Here is a 14,182-nt window from a genome sequence, read left to right on the forward strand (position 1 = left end):
TGTGAGGAGGAAGTGCACTGACAGGGAGTGCATGGTGGGTCCTCAGTGAAGAGCTCCTCTCCCTTGCAGCAGCTAACAGGGTGTGTGTGTGTGTGTGTGTGTGTGTGTGTGTGTGTGTGTGTGTGCCTGAAAACCAGCTCCCCGTGGGGACTCCTGGGGCCGGAAGTGCTCATTCCCCACACTCCCTGACACTTCCCCTGGGATCATATTTCACTGTGACTGATTGGGGCACATTCCAACCCAACTTACTCACGTGCAGGACACCCTCTCTAAACAGCGTCACCTCAGGCTGCCTTGCAGTAGTGGGCCCAGCAAAGGCTCCTGGGTAGGAACATGAACTCGTTCCCTAGGTGCCTGACTCTCGGCTTAGACTAAGTTGAGACAGGAGGCAGGCCCCGCGAACAGCAATTAAAAGCAACATTTCAGCGCTTGGATTCTTCCTACAGGACCCTTGGGCCCCCACATCTGGGGAAGTGGTGGGAGAAATAAAACAAATAGCCCCCCTCGTTCTTCCTCATGGGTTGTATTCCAAAGGTAGTACTTGGCAGGAGCACCTTCCAGGGTTTTCCCACTCCATTTAAGGGCATCTAAGAGAAATGAAAAATATGTTCACCCCACCCTTTTCTTCCCTCTCCCTCTTGTGTCCTCCCCTTGCCATTCTCCTCATTCCTGTTCTCATCTCCTAACACTGACAGCTTTTTCAAAGTGTTCTGGTACCAAGAAGTCCACAGAGAATGCTATTTCTTAAAAAAAAAAAAAAAAAAAAAAAAAAAAAAAAAAAAAAAAAAGAAAAGAAAAAAAAAAAAAAAAATCTTATATAATAAAAGCCTAATATGCTAAGTGTCTGGTCATCAGGTCAGCTGTTCAACCAATCAAAGTGTAATATGCTAATGATATGCTAAGGCTGCTCAAGCACTCACTGTGACGTGCACTGACCACCCGGGGGCAGACCAGTAGGTTAGCTTGCTGCTGGGGTCCAGACAATCGGGACTGAGCGAGATGGGCTGGACATGCCCTGGGGCCCTCCTGCAGTCCCTCCCCAGCTGGCCAACCTCCTATGTCCCTCCCCGGCCCCTATCGTGCCCTGGTGGGGTCCCTCGGCCTGGCCTGTGCCCTCTCACAATCCGGGAACTCTTGGGGGATGTTGGAGAGCTGGTTTTGCCCCAGTGGTGGAACAACCAGTCGCTATGATGTGCACTGACCACCAGGGGCAGACACTCAATGCAGGAACTGCCCCCTGGTGGTCAGTGTGCTCTCACAGGGTGCTGCTCAGCCAGAAGCCGGGCTCACGGCTGGCGAGATCAGCGGCGGTGGTGGGAGTCAGACATCCTCTGAGGGCTCCCAGACTGCGAGAGGACACAGGTTGGGCTGAGGGACTCCCCTCCAAGTGCACAAATTTTGTGCACTGGCCCTCTAGTTATAATAACCCTGGCAGGTATGTTTGCTGGTGAGAGCTTCAGCCCAATTCTCTGTTAAGGGCACATAGCTGGGTTGCAGGTTTGATCCCCAGCCCCAATCAGGCGTGTGAAGGAGGCAACCAATTGATGTGTCTCTCTCAATTGATCTTTCTCTCTATCCCTCTCTCTGCCCTCCCTTGATCCCTCCCTCCCTTCCACTCTTTCTAAAAAATCAGTGGAAAAAATAACCTGGAGTGAGGATTAACAACAACAACAACTAATAATAATGATGATGATGATGATGATGATAATTTGAGGCAGAAAGTTCAAGACCAAGTTAATTTTACTACTTTTTAATCTTTGTTCTTTTTAATGAATAAAGTACTATATGCTTATTGTGGGGGGGAGGGGGTAATCAAACAACCCAGATGTGTATATAGCATAAAAGCCATTCAATCTCATTTAGTCTCTTCAATCCCATTCCCTGGAGGCAAGAACCACTTAAGAGTAGGGCATGAATTCTTCCAGAAATTTCTGTCACTTTTCATCATTTGACAAATATATAGGGACTAGAGGACCGGTGCACAAAAGTCGTGCACTTGGGGGTGGAGGTTGTCCCTCAGCTCGGCCTCCACCCTCTCACAGTCCAGGAACCCCATGATCAATCACCCCAAAGAGGTAGGCCCTCCCTCTTTGTGGCGATTGTGGAGCCCCCTGATTGATGGATCGCCCCACCAGCCATGGCCTGGGCCTCCCTCTGCAGGGCAATCATGGGGCGATGGCCAGGCCCCTGACCAATCACATCGAACCCTCCTTGGCTGGCCTGGCGCCAGTGAGTGTCATAGCGTGGTCATCCGGATGGCTCTGCTATTCAGCCATTTGGTCAATTTGCATATTGCCCTTTTACTATTATCGATTGCCTATTATGCTCTGGACAGTGTACTAGCTAGGAGCTGGGACCAGTGGTGAACAAACACATCTAGATATTTATGAATGTATTTATCTGTCATATAAATTGGCAAAAATGAGACCATGTTTGTATTAAATAATATCCACTTTTCTATGTTTGTAGAAAGAAATATATACGTAAATATTTATGGTTTTTAACAGCTGTGTAGAATTTCATTGGAAGGCTATATCAAAATGTAGACAACCTGCATGTGCTGTTTTAAAACCAAGCAGCATCCTTCTGCTTGAGGACTAGAGAGCAGCCCCCTTCACATGCCCTGAGCAGAGCCTGGCCGTCTGGCTGGGGAGGCTTGGGGCCTGTGCCCTGCACAAGGATGGAGAGACTGCGGCCCACAGGAGGCAGGCCGAGCACCAGGAGCAGAGTGCCTGCCGAGGACCCAGATGTGGTGCCCAGCTGGCCAGTGCCATAACTGAGCTCACACCCAGCCCCTCTGATTCCAAGACTCCAGCCACCGCAGCTTTCACCACACACCGCTGCCCTGGTCATCTTGTCTCCAGCATCAACTTCGGCAATAAATTCTGTAGGCTATTGGTTACATAGGAGAAGGAGAAAATAAGCTTGAGGTCATGAAAAATGCACTCACATATGTGTGTGTGGTGGAGAGGGTTATTTATGGATTGACTTTAGAGAGAGGAAAGGAGTGAGAGAGATAAATCAGTTTGTTGTTCCACTTATTTATGCATTCATTGGTTGATTCTTGTAAGTGCCCTGAGGCAGTATCGAACCTGTAACTTTGCATATCGGGACAACACTCTAACCAACTGAGCTACCCAGCCAGGCAGTGTTTTCTTAAAAGTGGTCATTTTTTCTCCTGGGCCGGGTGGTTCAGTTGGTTGGAGGGTCGTCCTGTACACCAAAAGGTTTGGGTTCTATTCCCAGTTAGGGCACAAACCTAGGTTGCAGTTTTGATCCCCCATCGGGGTCTGTATGGGAGGCAACTGAATGTTTTCCTCTCACATTGAAGTTTCTCTCTCTCACTTTTCCTCTCTCTCTCAAATCAATAAAAACGTGTCCTCTGGTGAGCATTAAAAAAAAGTCATGTTTTCGTGCCTGTCCATGGGGCAGAGGGAGTGTGTCTGGTGTGTGTGTGTTCGTATACGTGTACATGTGTCTATGTGCCTATGCACGTGCCCGAGCTTGCAGGGGCCGGGGTGAGCAATGATGGTGTTGCCAGCAGTTAGAAATATCAAGAAGCCCTTGCTTTAGACGCCTCCCCACTCTAGGTCCCCAGTCTCCTCCCTGGAGCCGCTAATGAATAACCCATCTTCACACCCAAGTTCAACCCCCTCCCTAGGCACCTCTCGGGCTGGGGTGCTGCTCGGGCCGAGGCCCCGGCTGCGGGACATTCCCAGCAGATGCTTAGCTGGGTGGTGGAGGCAACCTTGCAGCCTAATTGGTCGGTGGCCTTTTCTAGTGAATGAAGGAGGTTTCTGTTTTAAGAAATAAAGTGACTCCTCGGCTGTTGATTCACTGCCCACAGGGAGCCTTGAGAGCTGAGGCTTCCTAGCCCCGGTAGAAATTTGCATACAACTTCCACTTCCTGCTTCGGAGCCGGTTCCGCCGCTTACCTGGGCCTGGAGGGCGGCGGCGGCGGCGGGAGCGGCCCAGGTGCAGGCACCGGCAAGGAGAGCGCGACCACCTGCGGCAGGTCTGCCCGCCGCGGTCCGCAGGTAAGTGCTCCGACGGGGCGCTGCCCGGCCCGGCTCCGTCCCCACTGACCCACTTTCAAACGCCCGCGCCCTCCTGTCCTGAAGGTGCTGCCTTCCTCTCCCCTCCTCCCTCTCCCCACCTTGTGCTTGTGCTTGGAGACCAAGTCGCGCCGAGAGAAGGACCGTGACGTCTCTGCTGTGGAAAGGGCGGGGGGTGGGGGGGCTGGCACTCCAGACCGGCCCGGGAGATGAGGGCTGCGGCTGGAGGCTCGCACACGGGCGGTTCGAAGCTGCCCGCGACCCACTTGCGGGAGCACTTCGCGTCCCCACGAGTTTCCATGCAGAATGCAGGCCCCCTCCTCCCCCGAGAGCCCGGGCTGGCGGAGACTCTCCGTCATTGGCCTCCGGCCCCGGGAGGCGTCCGTGGCTGAGGTGGGAAGGGAACGCCCAAGTGTTCTTGATCCCTGTTTCCTGCAGGGGAGAGATCAGCGCTCCTTCTGGGCCTGAAATGCGGCTCCGCTCCGTGCTGGCTCCGGCCGCCCCCAGCCCCTCTCCCCCGCCCCCCTCCCCGCCAACCACCCAGACATCTGCTGGCCCTGGACAGAGCTCAGGGAGAAACAGCAGGAAATGCTATTACTTTATCTTAGAAGGTAATCAAGCTCCTGGTGTCTTTTAAGTTTAAGATGGTCTCTTAGAATAAGGGGTTATTTTTAAATGAGCAGGGGAAAAAGAGAGCAAATAAGAATGATAAAAAGAGGACAAAAAAAAACTTGGTTCCAAGTTCTCGCTCCGCATCCTGCCGGCTCTGAGTCTTCGGCAATTCCCTTCGGTTTCCCTAGGCCTGGATTTCTTCATCAATAAAATGTGTGGGGCTGAGGGGTGGTGGTGGTGAACTAACATGATTTCGTCTAAATTCCTCTCTAATAAAATAAAACTAGGGTAATGGGAGTCCCAGAGGGGAGCCGTGATGGGTGGTCTTAGAAGCCTTGTTTACGGCTTCTTCAAATATATTAATTTTTACCTCCTGCTGCTAGATGGTTAGTCCCTGGAGGACAAGGATGTTTCTTAATCCTTTTCGACCCCCTGGCCCCCATGATACTATCAAACAGCCCCTCCGTGCTCAGGATCCTTCCAGAGGAGCTGCTTTCATTTCTGTGTCGCTCGTCTGCTCTCAAGGCAAAAGGTAAACCCGTGGTCTGGCTGTAAGGCTTTGAGAAAGCTGGGCAGCCACAGGGCTCTGCGGGAGGGCTGCCTGGAATTTAGGCAGTCATCCTGGCTCTAGCTCCCTAGGAGAAAACAGGGGATTCCTGGAGTTAGTTCATATCCTGTTCGTTCGGGGTACGCAGGAAGAGCTGTCCTGTGCACTTGCCGAGAGTCAGGCAGGCCAGAGAGCTGGCAGAGGCGGCGTTGCTGGAAACACGCCTGGGGAGGCCAGTCACTGTGTGGGGGGCCTCTCCTGGGAGCCGAAAGGAAGCTGCAAAGCACATCCTGATACCATGTGAGGGTGATGACTATGACAGGACCCACAGAATCCTTACCCTTTCCAAACCACTCCTTTCTGTTGTCGTTTGTGTTTCTTTTGGGCAATGACTGTCAGACCAGTTCAGACGGGCCGTGGCTGACTGGGATGGCTGACTCAGGGCTTCTGGTATTGCTCCACCGTTTCTGTGAAATATCCAGGCCCCGGTATAGTCCTCATCATGTTTTCAAATGGCTCGCCCTATGCCCCTGGGATGAGAGGTCAGGAATTTCAAGATGTTTTCCTTGTGACGAGTGACTGATTTTATTTTCAAGTAATGATGCTCCATTATCTGAAATCAGGCTAACGGTTGTTCGGCCGCCAGCCAGCCTCGTTTTGATCCAGGGAGACCACCCACAGTTACTCTTAACCTGGCGTTGCAGCTCCAAGGCAGTCCGCGGGGGGAGCCTGCGGAGCTGGACAGTGCGTGGCTGCTCTGCTCATTTCGTGGGGCGGACTGACTAGAAGTGAGGTCTGGGCAGTGAACCAGCTTGTCCGGGAAAAGGTTCTTAACTCTGGGACACTCACTTCTGGAGGGTGCAAAGCCAGTTTCTCTTAGGATTAAGGAGTTGGTGACTTTAAAATGCCCTGAAAATGAAAGGATCCCTGGTTGGTGTGGCTCAGTTGGTTGGAGCTTCGTCCTGTGCACCAAAAGGTGGTGGTGGTTCTGGTCAGGGCACATACCTGGGTGTGTGCTGCAGGCAGCCAATGATGTTTCTCTCACATTGATGTTTCTCTCTCTCTCTCTCTCTCTCTCTCCCTCTCTCTCCCACTCTCCCTTCCTCTCTCTTAAATCAATCTTAAAATAAATAAAAGTGAAAAATTAAATTCATTAAAAAATAAAAGGAAGAGGAGAAGGCAGTCATGTTTGCAGGCTTTCTTTAATAGACACTCAGAAAGATAGATTAGGTGGGTAGTTTGTCTAAATGAAATCTATGTGTTTTTACACATTGTAGAATCGAAATCTCAGAAATATCTTGAATTCAAATCACTTTTCTGCTGTGGGCAATTTTAGATTGGTCTTAAAAAACATGACAACTGATGCAGAAAAGAACACCAATGAGGCACTTTACACTTTAAATTCCTTTCACATCCCAGGAAATGACCCCTAATGTTTGATCACATTTCCTTATCAAAACAATCCTGCAGTCTTTGGTGCAAAAGCATCTGAGGATCCGAATCAAGAAGCTCCCACCGCGGGCCTCTCTCATTTCTTCCCCGTGAATTGTCACAAGATATTTTTAGTTCGTGAAACCCAGGCTGTCCTTTCTCCCTCTGACATTCTTTGTGTCTCTGGCCCCGCAGGCCTCCTGCTCCGCCACACGTGCTTCTAGGTCTGAGTGCTCGGCTTGCTCTGTGCGTGCATGTGTGTATGTGCGTGTGAGTGCGCGCACGTGTGTGTGCCTGTGTGTGTGCCTGTGTGTGTGTGTGCACATGCGCAGATGTGTACACAGACCTTCCAGGAGACCAGAAGTTATGAACTGGCCAGGGGAGGTGAGTGGGCTCTCACCTGTGACCCTCTGAGCTGTGCCAGTTTGGCTGGGTTCCCTGATAAGGCAGCTGTAATCAAGCTGTTTGGGACTGACCAGGCCCCCAGCCCGTGTGTCCCCCTCCCTTCCAGTCCACAGGCCTGGCTGGCTGGCGTCTCAGCAGCTCCTTCGTGGGTGAAGGAAACTCGGCTCTTCTCTCCTCGCGGTTTTCCTGTGCTCAGGTTTCGGGTGTTTTTCCTTCTCCCCTCCCGGGGTCACCAGGTCTCTCTCAGTGCCTGAACTCGCTTCCCCCTCTGTGATGTCTGCTCAGGCTCTTCCTGGCTTACCAGCTTACCTCTAACACTCTTACCCTCGATTCCCTCTTTCCTTTCCTTCCCACTGCCACTTCTCACACCCACAAATACATAAAAATCGCAGTTAAGTGTCTCCTACACCAACAAAAGGCAAATTTTTACAAATGTCCTTCAAGGTTTCTCCACTGTCCTTGTTTCTCTTCTCTTCTGTTCTCCTTTCTTCCTTCCTCTCCCTTCCTCTTTCTCTCCTGATTTTTCCCTTCTGCCCCTTCTTCTTCACTCTGGGTCCTGGACTGAATTAAGAATCACAAATGTGTGGGTAGAGAAGTCTTATCTGAAACAAGCAAACAAACAAACAAACATCCCCTGGGCTGTTTCGAGGTTGTTCTCTAAATATTTATTATCAGTGTCCAACGTGGCGTAGACAGCCCGTTCCCATTAGCCCATCGCCTCCTTGTCTAACAGCTCAGGGGAGTTCCAGGGCGGACTTCTTCAAATCAGGCCTGGTCGCGCTGTGCTGCCCTTAGCCTGACGCTGAGGCGTACAGTGCTGGGTCTGAACAAGGGCCAGTAAATGTTCCCTGGTCTCCAGGGCTCACCACTGTTTCTAATCCTCTGGCAAACCAAGTGGAAGAACTGTTCTGTCTGGGAAATTCTGCAAGTAAACTTGGAAGTATTTTTTCACTGGAATTTGACCCTGAGCCAAACAGTTCACTCTAAACCAACTTCCACTAAGCAAGCCAATGTCATGAAAGTTTGCATGCATTTGGACAGTAAACAAAGAACATTAACGAGTTTAAATCTTTTTTGTTAAAATCCATGACTTTTAGACGTAAGAAAACTACTCCTTGGGAAGTAAGACCTGTAGTGTCTGTAATTAGAAGTATTTGTAATTGGATCCGAGGATCGTCCTAGCTATAAATTTATATATTTATTTTTGAAGCCCACCTGAAATATTCATGCTCTTTGACCCTATGGTTGACCCAAAGAATGCTTTAAAAAGATCCAAGCAGCTGGTGAACAGCCGCAAGCCTTGATTGTTTGGAGCTGCTGACGTGGTTTATTAGTTACTCAGGCAGCTCACTGCTGCCCTTCCTCTGTTCCTTGCTCTGCTATTTGTCTTCTTCCGGGGACATAACACCTTCATTAAATCCCATCCGTCCTCGCCTCAGAGGCGTCCCCTGGAAGGTATCCCCTCGCTAGATGCATCACCATTTATCATCACCCTTTGTTTGTGCTCTGTCAACCAGTTTTCAATTTATTTTGAATTCAGTTTATGATTAAAATTTAATGAGATCCAATCAAGTGCTTTTCCCCAATCAAGATGCCTGAGCAGTCTCGTCCAGACCCTCTACTGTCACGGCATGAAGGAAAGCCGCCACAGGTTTGCAGCCTGGCGATTCACCGTATCACACGGGTGGCCTGTATCCACACCTCCTCACCTTCAAGGTGAATGGCGCTAAAACACGTTCATTTCAGAAGCTCCCCCTGCCCCTTTCTCCCCACCAAATAGCTGTATAAATTAATGCTTCTAAATGAGAACATGCTTAAGTGCACAGGCTCTGATGCCGAACTGCTTGCATTTGAATCCTATCTCTGCTTCTTGCCATGTGACCTTAGGAAAGTTACTTAACCTCCCTGCACTTCAGTTTCCCCATCTGTAAAATGGGGCTGACAATAACGCCTACCAAATAGGGTGGCTGTGAGGATGAAATAGGTTAATACATGTAAAGCACTTGGAACAGTATTTGGTGCATAGTAAATATCCAGTGAATAGAAACAATTATGACTAACAAAGCGTAAGGTTTCTTAAGTATATCCATTACATTAGGTGCGTATTTTGATTTAACAGCCTAGACCAGTGGTCGGCAAACTGTGGCTCGCGAGCCACATGCGGCTCTTTGGCCCCTTGAGTGTGGCTCTTCCACAAAATACCATGTGCGGGTGTGCACGTACAGTGCGATTGAAACTTCGTGGCCCATGTGCAGAAGTCGGTTTTCGGCCTGGGCGAGTCTATTTTGAAGAAGTGGCGTTAGAAGAAGTGGGGGGTGTCGGTCGGTCGGTCGGTCGGGTCGGGTCGGGTCGGGCGACAGGAGACGCGGCGCAGGGGAGGCGCGCGCAATTCATGCCCGAGTTGAGTGAGCCCGTCAGTCAGCAGTCTCATTGTGCAGTGGTTAGTGCTAGTCGCGTCTGCAAATCGCGCGTGGGTGACAAAAGATATATGAAACAAGTATACAAGACGAGTGTGGATGGGAGAGTTGGAAGGGGTCGATCTCAGCGAATGTACTTTAATCAGATTGAGGACGTTTTTAGCAAAGGCCAGTTTAGGAGCACCCTAATTAAGTTAATAACAATGTACCTACCTATATAGTTTAAATTTAAAAAATTTGGCTCTCAAAAGAAATTTCAGTCATTGTACTGTTGATATTTGGCTCTGTTGACTAATGAGTTTGCCGACCACTGGCCTAGACTATATCAGAGTTTGGTAAACTACCACCTCAGGCCAAAAGTGGCCCATGGTCTTCTATGTACTAACTAAAATATTACTAAAAATGGTTTTCATATTTTCAAAGGGCTGTTTAAAAACAAACAAACCCTCAAAGGCAGAGTATGAGACATATATGGTCCACAAAGCATGAACTGTTTACTATCTGGACCCTAAGAGAAAAGCCCCAATCTCTATAACTCTAATGGGAAGAGTTAGGAGATGTATAGGCTACAGCTTTGACTAAGAAAGCTACTGAATGTGCCCCTCTCTGCGGCATAGGAATGGTAAAGCGATACCAAGTACACCGCTCGCCCATAATCCAGCTTGTTTTAAGGACCAAGCGAGATATGTATCAAATGTGCCCAAAATATACGTTAGTGAAAAAAGATACGTCTCCAGACATCATGTTTCTGTGCTATTGTGAGCACCCAAGTATAAAACCAGTGAACATAGTGTAGAAAGAGTTCCCAGACCAAAATAATAATTTTGCTGGCCATGTGACCTTAGGAAAGTTACTAAACCTCCCAGTGCCTCAGTTTCCCCATCTTTAAAATGTGACTGGCAATAGTTCCTATCAAATAGGGTGCCCGTGAAAGTGTTGTAAAAATAATAACAAAATAACTTTCTATTTTTTGAGAGTTTGATATGGTCCAGGCGCTGCAGTCAGCACTTTATTTACATCTTCTGTCCTCACAGACGCCTAGGGAGCAGGTGTTGCTAGTTTCCCCATTTGACAGAGGAGAAAAATGAGGCCCAGAGAAGTTAAGTAATTTTCACAAGTTCACACATCTAACCACGCAGCTGGCAGAGAAATAGTTTAAACCTAGGGGGTTTGACTCTGGGGCCCGCGCACTGAAACACACATATTTCCCCACATTCTAGAACCATGTGTTGACTCAGGGCAAGCCCATCTGGAAGACAGCAGGCACGGTTAACTGTGAATGTGCACGGCTTGTTTCCCACATGGGCCAAGCGGGGACTGGTGGGCATGCAGAAAGGGAGGTGGGGAGGATGTGAGGAAAGAAGCTTTTCGATGAACTGTGAGATCAGAAAGGTCATGTTGTGAAGACTAACCGGCTCCGTTTTAAGAAACGAATATAATTTAAGTCAGGGTGTCCTGAAGGAGAAAACGGGTGCTGGCAACAGACATCAGCAAAGAATTGGAGGCAGCTCAGGGGGTTTGACTGAGAGAATGGGGGAGGGAGAGAGGGAGGGAGGGAGGGAGGGAGGGAATGGAAAATTCTATGACGGGGACACTAAGGAGCAGTGTCACATGGGATGTTAAATTGGCTGCCATCTGGGGTAAGATCTTCTCCGCAAATCCAGGGTAGAGCAGAGGAGCTAAGAGGGAGGTCCTAGGCCTGAGGCCGAAAGGAAGCCACAGAGAGAGACCTGGGCAGAGAAAACAAGCAGAGGGATTTGCAGAAAGGTGGGGTCAGAATCCAAGGGCTAGAACCACAGCTCACAGACAAAGAGCAGTGGGTTCCAGAGAAGGAAAATAGCGTCTCTCAGGTCGGATCAAAGAGAGTCAGAACCAGACTGGCCACACAACTGTTTCAGCCTAGTTGTATGTACTTGGGACTGGCCTGCGTTCCTAGCTTGTGCCCACCCCATTCCCACCTGGGACATGCTCTCCCTCTCCTGGGTGGTCTCAGCAGTGCCTCATTCCCACCGGTTCTAATCTTTGTGAACATCAGAATCACTAGAAGAGCTTCTTTATTTTTCTTTCTCTTTTTTAATCCTTTAAGTAGATGCATAGGCACTTGGTACAAAATTTAAAAGGTATAAAATGCTCTGAGAAGCAAGACCCCACTCTGGCCCCTGTTCCCAGTCATCCAGGTCCTTTTCAGAGGCGACCGCTGTGCGGGTTTCTGAAGGGGTGGTGTGCGCACATACAGCTCAGAGGGTACAAAGGGGTGCATACTCTGCCTCCTGCTCGCTTTAACTTCACAATAAATCTTGGAGACAGTTCCACACCAGTTCACACAGCACTTCTTCAGTCTTTTTGAAAAGACACAGTGTTCATTGTACAGCTGGTCCACAGTTTAAAACATCAGACCCTTTTTGGGCATGTGGCTCGTTTCTACTCTTTGCTACTATACACACTGCTGCATCGCCTATCCTCATGGCCGCTTCATTTCACAGGACTTCATTTCACATATCACCGTAGAGGAAATTCTTAAAAGAGAAATTACTAGGTCAAAGGGCAACTGGTTACTGCCAAATTGTACAGATTACACTCCGTTGGCAAAGTCTGAAAGAACCCTTTTCCCAGTGGAACTCAAACAAAAACACACAGGAGCCCCGGCCCCATCTCAGAATCTGCGGGTGTGGAGCCTGGGCGCCTGTGCTGTGGCTCGGAAAGGGGATCTGAGCTGGAAGCCCCCTTGGGTTCCTGCGGACCTCCAGCCTCTCCCTTCCCGCAGGGATTTGCCGCGGTGACCTCTAGGCCCGACAGGCTCAGCGTCTCCCAGGCTTCGAAGCTCAGCATTCGTGTCGGGGTGATGCCAGTACGGGGCTCATGGGGTCCTGGCTGGCAGGTCTCCTGTCCCCCTCAGGGTCGAGCCTTCTAGGTCATAGGTCAGTGATGGCGAACCTATGACACACGAACTCATTTTTTTGGTTGATTTTTTCTTTGTTAAATGGCATTTAAGTATATAAAATAAATATCAAAAATATAAGTCTTTGTTTTACTATGGTTGCAGATATCAAAAAATTTCTATATGTGACATGGCACCAGAGTTAAGTTAGGGTTTTTCAAAATGCTGACACGCTGAGCTCAAAAGGTTCGCCATCACTGTCATAGGTAGAAGACAGGGTTTTCCACTGTAATCCAAGTGTCACCCTTGTTAGTTGGGGACTGGAGCACCGGCCTTGCAGGGTTACAACCATGTGGACATCATATGGAGAAGTCCTGGAATAAAACAGGGGGAAATGGAAATGGTTAGAAGTGGTGCTGTACTGAGTGACTTTTTTTAATATGAAGTCTTTTTACAATATTGACATTAAAGACCAACAAATAAAAGTGCCAAGAGCTAGAACCACAACACAACCCATTACCCTGCCAGGGTCCTCTGATGTGGCATTTTTGTGTAATTGTTCTCTGTGACACCCTCACAAGGGTCCAGGGCTGGGAGGCACCCACATGGGAGGTGCAGGCCTGCCCCACCCTCTGCTTTTCTGGGCGAAGCTCTGAGGACACATGACTAGACCAGCTGCCCTGCTGTCACATGTTCCTATCACACTGGGTGGTGGAATCACCTTTATTCTGTAAGAGCTATTGTGATCAACTCTACCCATGGGCGGGACCTCTTAGGCATGGCCCAGGGCCACCTTGGGGCCTGACACTGAGTGGGCTTAATACAATATTAGAGAGAAAGAAAGCGAGGGATAGGGAAGGGTACCCATGTGGTATAATTTAGCAAATTCTGAGGACTTGGTCCACCCCATACTCCCTGCTACCTCTCATGGAGCCTGACATTCTCATTGTTCGTGATACTGCCAGCTACATGGGTCTGTCACCTCTTCAAAACAGGCATCAATCATTGATTCATTCAACAAGTATTTATTGAGCACCTACGGGTGCCAGGTACAGTTCTAGGTACTGAGAGTATAGCTGTGAATAGAGCAGTCAAAAATCACACCTTTAAAGTGTGAGCTTTAAATTTGGGGGGGATGGGTGACAAACAAACAAAGAATGTATAAGACATGTGTATTTACAATACACATTTGTAGTACATAAGATGAGGATAACTGCTAGAGAGGACAGTACAGCAGGGAGGAGAGTGAAAGGGGCATGTGAAAAATTCAGAGAGGACAGCCAGGGAGACCTCACTGAGAAAGTGACAGCCGAGGAAAGACCTGAAGGGGAGAGAAGGAAAGCCACACAGATATGTGGGGGAAGAGTGTTCTGAGAAGCAGGAACAATAAGCGCAAAGGCCCTGAGGTAGTTTTGTCTCTTGATCTGGATCACAAGCAACTTAAAGGTAGAAAACATGTTTTATACGTCTCTAGAAATAATTTTGAATATCTTTTGCTCCATACCCATTTGTACTCTTGAATGTTGTATCACTTGTAGGTATTACCTATTGTAAAAAAAAAATTAAGTATGTGCCTAAGCATAGAGTTGGACGCAGCAGGTTTCACTAATTATTTGCTGTTTGGATATTTGATAGGCATATGTTTAAAACATCAGGGTCCTTTTTTTTTTTTAAGGATTATTAATCCCATAGCTTTACTGGGTGGCTGCTCATTACCATGCCAGGTTTATTGACTACCATCCGAGGGGCCCTTTGTGCCTTTCAGACCAGTTTGAACTGTAGAATTGTTGCCGTAAGTTGGGCCTCAGATTTCCAGTTATGTGAGATGTCGGCACTT

At 48.8% G+C, this 14,182-nt stretch overlaps 1 protein-coding gene across 1 annotated transcript in view; it reads left to right on the forward strand.

Moving 5' to 3' along the window:
* The first annotated feature begins 3,737 nt into the window (after positions 1–3,737).
* Positions 3,738–14,182, forward strand: part of TRAF3IP2 (TRAF3 interacting protein 2) — a 47,727-nt gene continuing 37,282 nt past the window's right edge. The window contains exon 1 of the mRNA XM_036318177.1: positions 3,738–4,037. The gene's annotated coding sequence lies outside the window, so the exon portion shown is untranslated. The remainder of the gene's footprint in view (positions 4,038–14,182) is intronic.

The sequence above is a fragment of the Myotis myotis genome, unplaced genomic scaffold, assembly GCF_014108235.1.
Source record: "Myotis myotis isolate mMyoMyo1 unplaced genomic scaffold, mMyoMyo1.p scaffold_m19_p_7, whole genome shotgun sequence".
Taxonomy (NCBI): domain Eukaryota; kingdom Metazoa; phylum Chordata; class Mammalia; order Chiroptera; family Vespertilionidae; genus Myotis; species Myotis myotis.